This window comes from Chrysochloris asiatica, unplaced genomic scaffold, assembly GCF_000296735.1.
Source record: "Chrysochloris asiatica unplaced genomic scaffold, ChrAsi1.0 scaffold00235, whole genome shotgun sequence".
NCBI classification, from domain to species: Eukaryota; Metazoa; Chordata; class Mammalia; order Afrosoricida; family Chrysochloridae; genus Chrysochloris; species Chrysochloris asiatica.
In genome coordinates this window covers 2105165-2119160 of record NW_006408753.1, presented here as the reverse complement: position 1 = coordinate 2119160, position 13996 = coordinate 2105165, and the positions used below count along the sequence as shown (strand labels likewise).

The following is a 13996-nucleotide window of genomic DNA, read 5'->3' as shown; positions in this document are numbered from 1 at the left end:
CCTATAAAGGGTCTCTATGAGTTGGAACCAACTCCATGGCACACCAACACCAGAACAACCTAAAGACCTTGGTTGTGATCACACCAGGATGCTTTTATGGGGTTGCTGCAGGAAAACATGATTGATGACTAGAATTTTCTGGCTCACACAGCACATAGCCACCACCATACTAAGAAAGCAATTGCAGCACCAATTTCCCAGAGAGACTTAAGGCTGGGGAGTGTATCAGAGGTATTTCTTGCCAGATGGGAGTTCCTTCTCCTTTAGCGAAAAAATTTTTTGGCTTCCTCTTCAGGGATGGTTGGAAGGACCATCACACTGTCTCCATCCTTCCAATCAACTGGATTGGCAATCCTCTGTTAACAGCTGGAGAGAGATGACAGCTTTGAGATTCTCATCAAAGTTTCTCCCAGCATTAACAAGATAGAGGATAGACAGCTACAGTGTCCTATCAGGACCAAAAATAAACACTACTTGAGTCATCACAGGCCTGACCTTTTCATCTTTTTCTGCTGGGTCTAGCATGCCCAAGAGGATGGCAAGGTCCCAATTCTTAGCATCAATGTTGGGAAAAGGCAATTTTTTGGTGGGTTCCTCACCATTATAAGCATTGATACCCTTACTCCAGGCAAAATGGTCTTTGACACTGTCTATTAAAAGGGCCATCAACTTAACATTCCTCTTGGCAAATTCTGGTGCCAGCTTTACAGCTCTACCAAACTCCGTGGTGCACACTGGGGTAATGTCCTGAGGATGGGAGAAGAGAATACCCAATGAGTCTCCCAGATAGTGGTGAAATGGATGTGTCTTGCTATTAGCTTCAAAGTTGGGGGCATCACCCCCAAGAAGCACCTCCTGGCATGGCAGCAGTGGTGACGCAGAGGATGAGGTGGTGGAACTGCAGTACCACCAGCCGGCTGTTTGTGGCGATGAAGGTCAGGTCGAAAAGTTTACATTCATGACTTTAAAAAAAGTTTTAAGGTCATGACTTTATATGGCTATCTTGAATGGTGGTGTACTGGTGTGGCACTGTGAGATGATGCCCTGGACTGCAAGGTCAACTGCTCCTCGGAAACCCTATTTAGGGTTGTTGCTATGAGAAGGAACCGACTTAACAGCACTTAGAAACAACTATCACCTTAAATGAGATAGGTTTCCCAGAGCTTCCTAGCAGATCTTGGGGGTTCTTTTAAGTTGTGTTTTGTTTTTTATGGAAATCTCAACAATATGAACATTACTTACGACAGTTATTGAAATCCAAGGAAGGAGTTTGGAAACCATTTTAAATGCTTAAGTGAAGTCAAAAGGAGGTCTGGTAGCATAGTGGTTAAGAATTGGGCTGCGAACCTCAAAGCCAGCAGTTCGAAACTACCAGCTGCTCCACGGGAGAAAGATGAGGCTTTCTGCTCCCATAAAGATTTGCAGCCTCGGAAACCTTGTTCAAGGTTGTTATGGGTCGGAACCAACTCGACAGCACTTAACGACAACAACAACAAAAAGTGAAGTCAGGAAATTAGAGTAGTTATATTTGAGAGCCCATACAGTCTAGGAGTAATTTCCAACCCAGATGAAACAGAAGGAAAGGGGCAGAAATGCAAAAATAGTTAGAAGCTGCATGCGTAATTTTGAAAAGATCAGCACAAGGCTTGTCCCAAATGTCTGATTTTCCAACATGTTATACCACTCCATAATCCTTAATATCAATCACCACTCCTCCCCTTCCTGACATTCCAGGGTTCTGCAATACTTTGCAATCTCTCACAAAATTCACACACATTATTGGCTCGTGGCAATTGTGAAGGCTGGCAAGTCCCAAATCCATGGTTCAGAGATCAATATGGAGGATTCTCATCACTCACATAGTCCAGAGGCTGAGGAACCCAAATCAGCAGATCAGAAGGCAAGCTGTTGATGACCAGGGCTCCAGGGAGCTGATGAATCAGGTCAGGTGATGATTGGAAAGTTCCAGGAAATGGAGGTCAGAAGTAATGAGCCAAATGCAAGATACAGGGCAAGACAATGAACTTTGCCAAAACATTCCCATATATTGAACGCAAACCATGCCCTCAAGGAAAATTAAGGGTGGCGAATGGAAGACTATGTCTAGAAGGGAAATAAAGAAAAATCAGCTTCCCTGCAGAAGTACAATGTCCCTAGAAACAGCGATGCAAAGAGTTAGAGACCAAATTCTGTTTTCTCTAGATGTGGTCTTTTCTAGAATTTTACTGTCATCACTATTCTAATGCTGTTTGCAAAGGGACAGGCACATCAGAAATAATATATAAAAGAAAAACAAATAATATTTAAATAGTGCTCTTGTGTTAATTTAAAAAATAAAACAGAAGTTTCATCTGGAGTTAATTGATAAAGCAATACACCCATCTCTTCTACTACCTGTCCGTTTGTTTTACTGTGGTGACTTGCATATTGCTATGACACATGAAACTAGGACACTGGAACTTTAAATACCAGCAGAATGACCCATGATGGACAGGTTTCAGCAGAGCTTCCAGATTAACAATGACTAGGAAGAAGGAGATACAGACTACTTCTCATTGGTAAGTCACTGAAAGGCTTTGACAATTAGTGGAAAATTATCAGATACAATGTCAGAAGATAAGACTCTCAGGTTGGAATGCATTCAAAATCCAACTGGGGCAAAGTTGCCTCCTCAAAGTAGAGTAGACCATTAATGTCATGAATGGAGCAACTGCTAGTGAACAATTCAAATTAAGGAGAAACAACTGCAAATATCCATTAATAATCATCACATATGAAGTAAGAATGTATAAAAATTGGAAGTTGTCAAAAAAGAAACAGAGATATAAAGATTGATAATCTAGGCATTATTGTTGTTATTAAGTGCTGTCAAGTCGGTTCCAACTCATAGTGACCCTGTATAGAATTTCTGAGTAGCGGCTGGTAAGCTTGAACCACCTACCTGGCAATTCAAAGTGACCTTGCAGTTTAGCACATTAACTACAGCGCCACACCTGGATTCCATTCCAGGCTTTCGTGAGCTAAAATGCACGAGTATTATTTGTTTTGAATCTGACAGTCATTTAGTTTATTATGTTGGTAATAACAAATTGGAGAGGAATAGTATTACAGTCATAGTTAAAAAGGACATTCTACCAACTTTTGAAGTCAGAAATAGATCAAACATGCATCAAGATGTATTGGTAATTTCTGGTGATTGGAATGTGAAAGCTGGGAACAAAGAGGAAGGATTAGAAGTTAGAAAATACAGGCCTTGGTGATAGAAAAAAATGCAGGAGATTAAATGAAAGGATTTTGCAAGATCAATGACTTATCCATTGCAAATACATTTTTAAACAACATAACATAAAACAGGATCTCACCAGATGGAGCTTACAATAATCAAACTGACTACATGTGTGGTAAGAGATGGTGTAGAAGCTCAATATCATTAGCCAAAAACAGGACAGGGACAGTATGTAAAACAGAACATGAATTGGTCATATATTCAAGTTCAGGCTGAAGCTGAAGAAAATTAAAACCCCAAGTGATACAAATATGACTTTGAATAACTTCTACTCAAGAATAGAGTTTATGAATTAGACGCCGCATCAAATGAAGATGAAAAGAGTTGTGGGATGACATCAAGAATATTATGCAGGATGAAAGTAAAAGATTATTTAAAAAGCAGGTAAGGAAAAAAGACAAAAGTGGATGCCAGAAGAGACTCTGAAACTTGATTTTGAGCATAGATAAGTTAGTGAATGAAAGAAATTTGGAAGTCAAAGAGAAGAACAGAAAACTTCAGCTGAAAGAAGTGAAGACAAAAATCAAGCCTCAATTTGTAATATGGAAGCACTTCATGTACAAAATATTGCATGATACAGAAAGCATCAAAAGAAGATGGAAGGAATACAGTCACTGTACCAAAAAAGTAAGCTGTTCAATCATTTCCTGAGGTAGCATATAATGAACCACTGATGGTACTAAAGGAAGAAGTCCAAGTTGCACTGAAGGTGTTTGAGAAAAACAAGGTCCCAGGAATTGACTGAATACAAATTGAAATCTTTCAACAAACAGGTGCAGTGCTGGAGTTGCTCGCTTATCTATACCAAGCAACTTAGCAGACAACTAATGGTCAATGTATTGGAAGAGACCATATTTGTGCCTATTCCAAATAAAGGTGACCAAACAGAATGCAGAAATCATTGGGCAGTATCATTGACACCATATCCAAGTAAAAATTTCTGAAGGTCATTTAAAAATGATTGCAGCAGTACACGAAGGAGCTTCCAGAAAGTCAAGATGGATTCAGAAAAGAATGTGAAACTAGGGATATCACTGCTTATGTCAGATGGACCTTGGCTAACAGACCAGAAAGATGTGTACTTGTGCTTCATTGGCTATGCAAAGGCTTCCAACTGTGTGGATCATGACAAGCTATAGATAACATTGTGAAGAATGGATTTTCCAAAAACACTTAATTGTGTTTGTGAGGAACCTGTACAAATACCAAGAGACAGTAACTATAACAGAACTAGGAATACTGAATGATTTAAAATCAGGGAAGGTATGTGCCAAGGTTGTATTCCTTCACTATAATTTTACTGTATATTGAGTAAATAATCTGAAAAATTGGGTTATATGAAGAAGAACGTGACATCAGATTGAAGGAAGAGTCATTAACAGTCTGTCAGATGTAGAAAACACAGCCTTGCTTGCTGAAAGTGAAGAGGGCTTAAAATACTCGATGAAGATCAAAGACTATGGGTTGCACCTCAATGTAAAGAAAACAGAAATCTTCACAACTGAACCCATAAATAACATGATAATCAGAGAAAAGATTGAAGTTCTCAAAGTCCTTATTTTGCTTGGATCCACAATCAATATTCATGGAAGCAGCAATTAAGAAATCAAAGGATATATTTCATTAGCAAAATTTGTTGCGGAAGACCTCTTTGAAGTGCTGAAGAGCAAAGATACCAGTTTGAGGACTAAGGTGAGCCTCACCCAAGCTATGGTATTTTCAGTTGCCTCATATACATGTTCTTCCATTTGCTTTTTGGAATCAAATGTTAGGATGGCACCTAACAACAAAAACAACGTATGCATGTGAAAATTGGACAATGAATAAGTAAAACTAGAGCAGAATCATCGATGCATTTGAATTATGGTGTTGGAGAAGAATATTAAAAGTACTATGGACTGCCAAAAGAACATAGATGTCTTGGAAGATGTGCACTCAAAAGCCAGAATTGGGAGACTTTGTCTCTCATACGGTGAACATGTTATCAGGAGGGACCACTCCCTGGGTAAGATTATAATGTTTGGTAAAATGGAAGGTCAGCAAAACAGAGGAAGACACCCAAGGAGATGTATTGACACAGTCATGACAACAATGGGCTCGAATGTAACAATAGTGAGAAGGGTGCAATGTTTCCTTCTTTTGTGTCTAGGTTCACTATGATTTAGAATAGACTTGAAGCTACCTAACCCCTTTCTTGATTTCTTATCTGGAATATTCCACTGAGCTCATTTATAAACTGCCAGGTTTCTTCTGATTACAGTCATCCAAAGAGAATTCATTTTCAGACTCTTCTTGCTTTTTCTGATTTTTATCTTATTTTTAAACTATAGTGTTACATTCTAGCCATTTTCCTGGGAATAGATGAAACTTAAATTGGGTGAAAAAAGTAGAAACCCAAAGAGAAAGTGTAAGATCAAGCAACCTGTTTCTAATACTTTTAATTGTAATGTTTATTAGATGAATTAATTATAATATTTAAATAAATAGAATGAAAAGATAATGGAATTTTGTGTAACTATTTGCATACCCCTCATAGTGTATAATTTTATAGTATTATATTTGTTACATGGAAAAATATAAATATATGTAAGTTGTTAAGTGCCGTCGAGTCGGTTCCGACCCATAACGACCCTGTACAGGGTTTCCGAGGGTGTAAATCTTTACGGGAGTAGAAAGCCTCATCTTTCTCCCGCGGAGCAGCTGGTAGTCTCGAACCGCTGACCTTAAGGTTCGCAGCCCGATTCGTAACCACTACGCTACCAATATATGTAAAGGTGTACTTTTTATGGTCTAAGAATATAAAATACTTCAGTATTTATAAAATACCCAGGTAGTGGCAGAGACTGAAAGAGACTTAAAACATAACTATCTCAGGCTTGTAGTGTATATATATCCTTTGGTTGGGTGATGATGCTTGGAGGGGATTGTAACCATGGCAATGAAATGATACACAATAGGACAAATGTAAAACTAATGTTCTCCCATGTAAATGATCACATAATTCACAATAAAACATTAAAAAAACAACAACAACATAACTATCTGTCACCTTTTAAAGTTTTCTTTGACAGTTACATTCTACAATTAAATCGTCAGGTTTCTGTGTGGTCTTCCGTTCTTATTTTATTTAGTGAGATAGGTGTGCACACAGAAAACAGTATATAGCAAGCATGCAAGCTTTGTTAAAAGTAAAAATGCGTTCTCATACACAAGAACGGGCTCTCATCAGAGGCAAGGAGCCCTTAATTAGTACTGCCCTAGCCTTCTTATTGGAGTCCTGGTGTGGCGCTGTGGGTTAATTCGCCAGACTGCAAAGCCATTTGAATTGCAAGGTCCGCGGTTCAAGCTCATCAGCTGCTCCTTGGAAACCCTATACAGGGTCACTATGGGTCGGAACCAACTCGATGGCACTTAACAACAATAAGACTTTTTATTGGGGTCCTGGTGTGGTACTGTGGGCTAATGCGTCAGACTGCAAAGTCGTTTGAACTGCAACATTGGTGGTTCAAGCTCACCAGCTGCTCGTTGAAAACCCTATACAGGGTCGCTATGGGTCAAAACTGACTCGATGGCCCTTAACAACAACAGCAAATCTTCTTACCTGGAGTCCTATATGGCACTATAGGTTAAGTACTGGACTACAAGGTCGGTTTGAACAGCAAGGTCCGTGGATCAAATTTACCACTGGCTCTGGATCACTATGAGTCAGAATTCACTGATGGTTCTGAACAACAAAACAATATAAACTGTCTTTTTATCTCTGTCTCTGGTTACAACCCTCCCCAACTGGGCCACCTTCTCCATATAATTCTTAGAAGTCTTTGGTTATTTAATTTTTTGCCTACTGCACATGTTCTTACCAAGATTCAGTTGATTTGCCCACCAGGGGGGTCAAAACCCCAATGTATGCTTATTATAATGAATGTATAATGAAGCTACATGTTGTCTCAAGACACTCTTACAGCCTTTGCACATGTTTTAAGCTGTAGAAACCCCTAACATTTTAGTGGCTGTGTTATAGTCTAAAGTTTTCTTTGCCCTATTAATTAGATGGCGCTTTGAGGTAATTCTCCTTCCTTTCTCTTCCTACACAAGTGCATCTGTGGTCATTCTCCCCCCCCCCCTTTTCTTCCTGCCTAACAACATTACTGTTTTATTAGAATAAAACTTTATGATACAATTGGACAAAAATATTATACAATATTTATACAGGATACATGTGTAATTTAAAAAGTATAATCTTCAGTTAATTACAATCATTCTATGACTGGATTCTTATTGACTGGAGATTGATACTTTTCAATGTTGATGGATCAATACTTTAACAGATTCTTGAGAAATTAAATTTACTAAAATCTAAATGAAATTTAAAATGAGTTCTTCATATACAGATGATTAATATCTAAATCATTAAATCTCATAAAAATTCAACACTGAAAAAGTCTAGGTGGAATCAGATTCTAACTATGAAGTAATTTAAAACTTCCTTAATAAGGCAAACATTCTTATTGTAAAAAGATGATGAAAACTTTGGGCTGGAAAATGATTTTCCATGGATCTCTCATCGTTTGCCCCTTTTTCGAAATAGAAACTTTAACAACTTTTCAATGAATAAGGAAGATCATAGAAGAATCAACATAGAAGACCTCAGAAGAATCAACACATATGAGTTATGGTGCTGGCAAAGAATATTGAAAGTACCATAAATTGGCAGAACAAGCAAATCCAGATGCTCCTTAGAGCGAGAAGGGCGAGATTTCGTCTCTTGTTCTTTGGACATGTTGTCAGGAGGAGTCAGTCCTTGGAGATGAATATTGTGATTGGTAAAGTGGACGGTCAAGGAGAAAGAGGAAGACCCCCAACAAGTTAAATTGACACCGTAGCAGCAACAATAGGCTCAAACATTACAACAGTTGTAACGATGTTGTAGGACAAGGCAGTGCTTTCTTTGGTTGTGCATAGGGTAGCAATGAATTTGAGTGAACTCTAGCCAGTCTAAGGAGAACAGGATCAATCTTTCCAATGATGTTAAAGAGAGATGGTGGCTCCATTTAGGGAAAAGTTTACTAGTTTTTATTGTCAGATATAATAAAGATAATGTCTCTGCTTCTGAGGAAAAACTGAGCAGATTTAATAGTTGTCTATTGTTATTATAGTAGTGATTACGAATTGGGCTGTGAACCTTAAGGTCAGCGGTTCGAAACTACCAGCCGCTCTGGGAGACAGATGAGGCTTTCTACTCCCGTAAGGACTTACACCCTCGGAAACCCTGTACAGGGTCGCTATGGGTCGGAACCAACTCGACGGCACGTAACAACAACAACAACAACATTATTATTATAAAGTGCTGTCACAGCACTTAATAATATACATTTCAGTGAGTTTCTAGAAATTGTTTCAACATATATTAAATCAAGTTGGTTTTGACTCATAGTGACTTTATATAGGGTTTTTGAGGAGCCACTTCTGGGTTTGAACTGCTGACCTGAATGAAGTTAGCAGTCCAGTGTGTATCATACAATGCTACACCAGGACTAGTATTCCTTTAAAAACTGTTGGGATTTTAGAAAATCAAGATTTCTTAGTTGTGATGAATCCACCTCGGCTTCCCTCTGTGTCATTCTAGAATGTGGGAGACAACAAAAACCCACCCAGGATACTCACACTGTTGCTATGCAAGGTCCTTTTTCACTGGTGCAGGAATGTTGTTGTTATGTGCTGTGGAGTAGGTTCCAACTCATAGCGACCCTGTACAGGGTTTCCGAGGCTGTAAATCATTACGGGAGCAAAAGCCTCATCTTTCTCCCATGGAACGGCTGGTAGTTTCGAACTGCTGAACTTGTGGAGCTCTGGTAGCGTAGTGGTTACGAATTGGGCTGTGAACCTCAAGGTCAGCAGTTCGAAACTACCAGCCGCTCCGCGGGAGAAAGATGAGGCTTTCTGCTCCCGTAAAGATTTATAGCCTCGGAAAATCTGTACAGGGTCGTTATGGGTCGGAACCGACTCGATGGCACTCAACAACAACAACACTATAAATATCCAAGGGTCCATAGTGGCATAGTGGTTAAGTGCATGATTGCTAACCAAAAGTTTGGAAATTCGAACCAACCAGCCACCCTGCAGTAGAAAGATGTGGAAATCAGCTTCTGTTAAGATTTAAAGCCTCATAAACCCTATGGAGCTCTGGTAGCGTAGTGGTTACGAATCGGGCTGCGAACCTGAAGGTCAGCAGTTCGAAACTACCAGCAGCTCCGCGGGAGAAAGATGAGGCTTTCTACTCCCGTAAAGATTTACACCCTCGGAAACCTTGTACAGGGTCGCTATGGGTCGGAACCGACTCGACGGCACTTAACAACAACAACAAACCCTATGGGGCAGTTCTGTTCTCTCTTAATAGGGTATGGATCAGAATCAATTCAATGACAATGGGTCTATTATGGTAGGTTGGCCAATACAGATGAGACTAGCTGACCACTACGTTAGCTTATACTTTACTACTATGGTAAAATCATATGCCTTACATAATTATTGACTGTGAGCAACTATCCAATTTTATTATAGAAAGGTGGACTTCTGACTTCAAGATATAATATTTTTGAGTCTTTATGCCTCTAATGGAGTCCTGGTATGGTTCTATGGGTTAATGTGCTGGACTACAAAGTCATTTGAAATGCAAGGTAGGTGGTTCAACTTCACCAGCGGCTCTTCGGAAACTAAACAGGGTCACTTTGGGTCAGAACCGACTTGATGGCACTTAGTAATAACATGCCTACAATATTTATCTACATGTGCTTCCTGCCTGCCAGTATATATATATATATATTCAGTAAAAGAATTTGGTGACATAGAAACTTCTCAGTATATGAGCTATTGACGTCAACTGACCTGTTTTTGCATAGCATCTACTTGAGTGTGGTGCTGCAGGATAATACACTGAACTGAAAGGTCGGTGGTTCAAACTTACTAGTCCCTCTTCAGAAACCCTTTACAGGGTCTTTACAAATTGAAACTGACTCAATGTCCCTTAATAACAACAGCGCCTGTGCACACAGCTTTACCTGGTGATTGGTACATCGCAAGTGCTCAATCTGTGAATGAATACATTAATCTAATATACCTCTTTAAAAATTTGCATAGTGGTTTCTATAAACAAGCTATTCCTTAGACTCAAGTATATGCATTTTTTCAGTGAGTTTCTAGAAATTGTTTCAACATATATTAAATCACTTTATTGGAGGAAAAGTTTGATTAGTACAGATATTACCATTTCCTTTAAGTAATTTAAATCTAGTCCTATGTAACAGTATATTTGTATACAAATAATGTTGCTAGTTGCTATTCAGTTGGTATAAACACATGAGCTCTGTATTTTCACGACTGTGACTGTGATCTTTCAGAAGCAAATCATACCTGTATTTCAAGGCACCTCTGGGTGAGTTTAAGCCACCCACCTTTCAGCTAGTAGTCAACTTTCTAACTTTCTGCATCACACAGGGACTTGGTATAGACAATATGTTGACAACAATTTCTTGTTTTCTTTCCCATAGGAATGAAAATCACTTGAAAATAATACAAAAACTGATGTGAATTAGTTGTATGAGCTTCACTACACCAAAGACTGTCAAACTGCCACTAAGGTAGAAACTGACTTCTGCAGGCAGAAATGTTGGAAATAAATCATTTTGAGTTAGCATGTTTTCACATTTATCTCATAAGAATTTAGTTCTAGAGACTACTTTGGAATCCTAGCTGGATACCATCAAGGAGCCTCTAAATCTAGTCATGAATACTTTGTGTCTTAAGAGGTAAATCTATGTGAGGCAGTGACTTCTATAGAAAAAAAATATTGCTGTGGATTAACAGCATGAAATATTTTCCCCATCTATTTTTTTTTTTTTTTTTTTTTTAAATAGGAGCTCTGGTAGCATCGTGGTTATGAATCGGGCTGTTAATCTCAAGGTCAGCAGTTCAAACTACCAGCTGTTTCACGGGAGAAAGATGAGGTTTTCTGCTCCCGTAAAGATTTACAGCCTCGGAAACCCTGTACAGGGTCACTATAAGTCGGAACCGACTCCATGGCACATAACAACAACAAATTCCTTTTTAAAGTGATACAATCTTTATAAGAAAGATAAATAAATTTCTATGTATGACAAAAGGTACCTTAGGAAAATGTAGTAACATAAATTATTAAGTGCTTAATTTTTGATTTGCATTGCTTTTTTTTTTTTTTTTTTGCAAACCTGACACATTCAAGTGCATTTAGGGAAGACTAAAGGATTCTAACGAATGATGCAAATGAATATTATGTATCGACATTCCAAAAAGAAATTAAGCATGTATTAGTGCCTTATTGCAATAGTTGTTGAAGCTTGTGCTAAAAACACTTACTCTTGCAGAGAATATGCACGACTAGCTTACCAAGTGACCCTTAAAACTGCTTACTCAGATTCTGATTCTAAACATTTTATGCCGATATCACAAACAGCAGTACGCAATGTAAATTATTCTACATCTGGCATTTGTTTTCCCTCTTCTCTTAATAATATACCTTGGATGTGCTTATTGACTGCATAATTATTCTTTGTATAACTGTATTACAAATTGTCTAGCTAGTATGGTTATGTTGGCAATTTTATTTATTTGCATCTCATTAAAAAAAAAAATAATAATGCCCTGATGATCGCCTTATCTACAATAGAATCAATAACATGAAGTATGTTTATAGGGAGAAAAAATATAAATATTGAATTGCTTCATTAAAGGTAAATGTGTGTACATATTTTAAATTTTTAGAAAATGCTGCCATATGCTTTGTTTGTATGCAGAACCTGAATGTATATTTACATGAACATTCTTTTTTGAAGGAGGAACTGGTTTTTGATAAGGATCTCAAAGTTGTCTGTTACCTAAAAAATTTATTAAGTTAAAAGAAAATTTCTTCCTTTCCATTTATTATTTATCTATATAGGATGTTGTTGTTGATAGATATTGTTGAGTCGGTGCAGACTCAGAGTGACCATATATAGGGTTTCTGAGGCTGGAATCTTTATGAGAACAGATAATCTCATTTTTCTCATGCAGAGTGGCTAGTGGGCTTGAACCAATTAACAGTCCAGCATTTATCCTACAGCACATCAGTACTTCCATCTCTGTATATATATGAATCTATATATATATACAGTCCTGATGTGGTGCTATAGGATAAGCACTGGAGGGCTAACCATAAAGTCGGTGGTTCAAACCCACCAGTGACTCCTTGGAAATGTTATGCAGAGTTGTCATGAATAGGAACTGACTTGACTGCACTTAACTAAACTTTTTATATGTGGTGGCTTGACTGTTGCTGTGATTCCGGAAGTTACACCACTGATATTTTGAGTACCAGCAGGATCATTCATGGTGGACAGGTTTCAGCTGAGATTCCAGGCGAAGTCAGACAAGGAAGAAGAAGAGATGGACTACTTCTAAATATTTATTATATATGTATATATATATATATGGAGTCCTGGTGTGGTGTTGTGGGATAATGTGCTAGACTGCAAGGTCAATTTCACCGTAAGGTTGGCAGTTCAAATCCACCATCCGTTCCTTGAAAACCCTATACAGGGTTGCTATGGGTTGGAACTGACTGGAAAGCACTTAACAACAACAGCAAATACACACACACACACACACACACACACACACATCTCCCTCTCTCTAAATATACATATATATGGAATCCTTCTGTGATGCTGTAGGATCAACACTGGACTGTGAACCACAGGTCAGCAGTTCAAACCCACTAGCTGCTCCTCACAAAACCTGCATAGGGTGGCTATGAATCGCAAAATGACTCAATGGCATTTAACAATAACAACAACAGCAACACACACATATATGAAATATAGTGGTGATATAGTGAGTGATGTGCTGTGGAGTCAGTTGAGACTCATAGTGACTTTACTTAGGGTTGCTGAAGCTGTATATCTTTATAGGAGCAGAAAGCCTCATTTTTCTCCCACAAAACTGCTGGTAGTTTTGAATTGCTGACTTTGAGGTTAACAGCCCGATTTAAAACCACTCTGCTAACAGAGCTATAATAATAGGTAGGTATGAGTAAGAACCGACTTGACGGCATTTAACAGCAACTATAGATAGATAGATATATAGAGAGAGACAGAGAGACAGAGAGACAGAGACAGAGAGAGGAGAGTCCTTGCTGGATAAACATTAGATCTCAATTTTGGGTTGAACCACAAGGTCGGCAATTCAAACCATGAGATGGAACTGACTTGAAGGCACTTAACATATAAATATATGTATATATATATATCCTGTTGAGTCTGTACCAACCCATATTGACCCTGTATATGGTTTCCTGTTGTTGTTGTTGTTGTTGTTGTTGTTGTTGTTGTTAGGTGCCATCAAGTCGGTACCAACTCATAGTGACATTATGCACAGCAGAATGAAACACTGCCCAAACCTGGGCCAACATCACTACTATTGCCAGCTTGAGTCTACTGATGCTGCCACTTGGCCAATCCACCTCGTTGGGGGTCTTCCTCTTCTTTCTCTGACCCTACACCTTACCAAACATGATGTCCTTCTTCAGCAACTGGTCCCTCCTTACAATATGTCCCAAGTATGAGAGATGAATTTTGGCCATCTTGGTCTCCAAGGAGCACTCTGGCTGCACTTCTTCCAAAAAGGATATATTGTTTCTTT

The 13996-nt window shown here is 38.5% G+C and overlaps 1 pseudogene; it reads right to left on the bottom strand.

The window, feature by feature from the left end:
* Positions 1 to 207: 207 nt before the first annotated feature.
* On the bottom strand, positions 208 to 10360 carry LOC102835144 (annotated as a pseudogene).
* Between the last annotated feature and the right edge of the window lie 3636 nt (positions 10361 to 13996).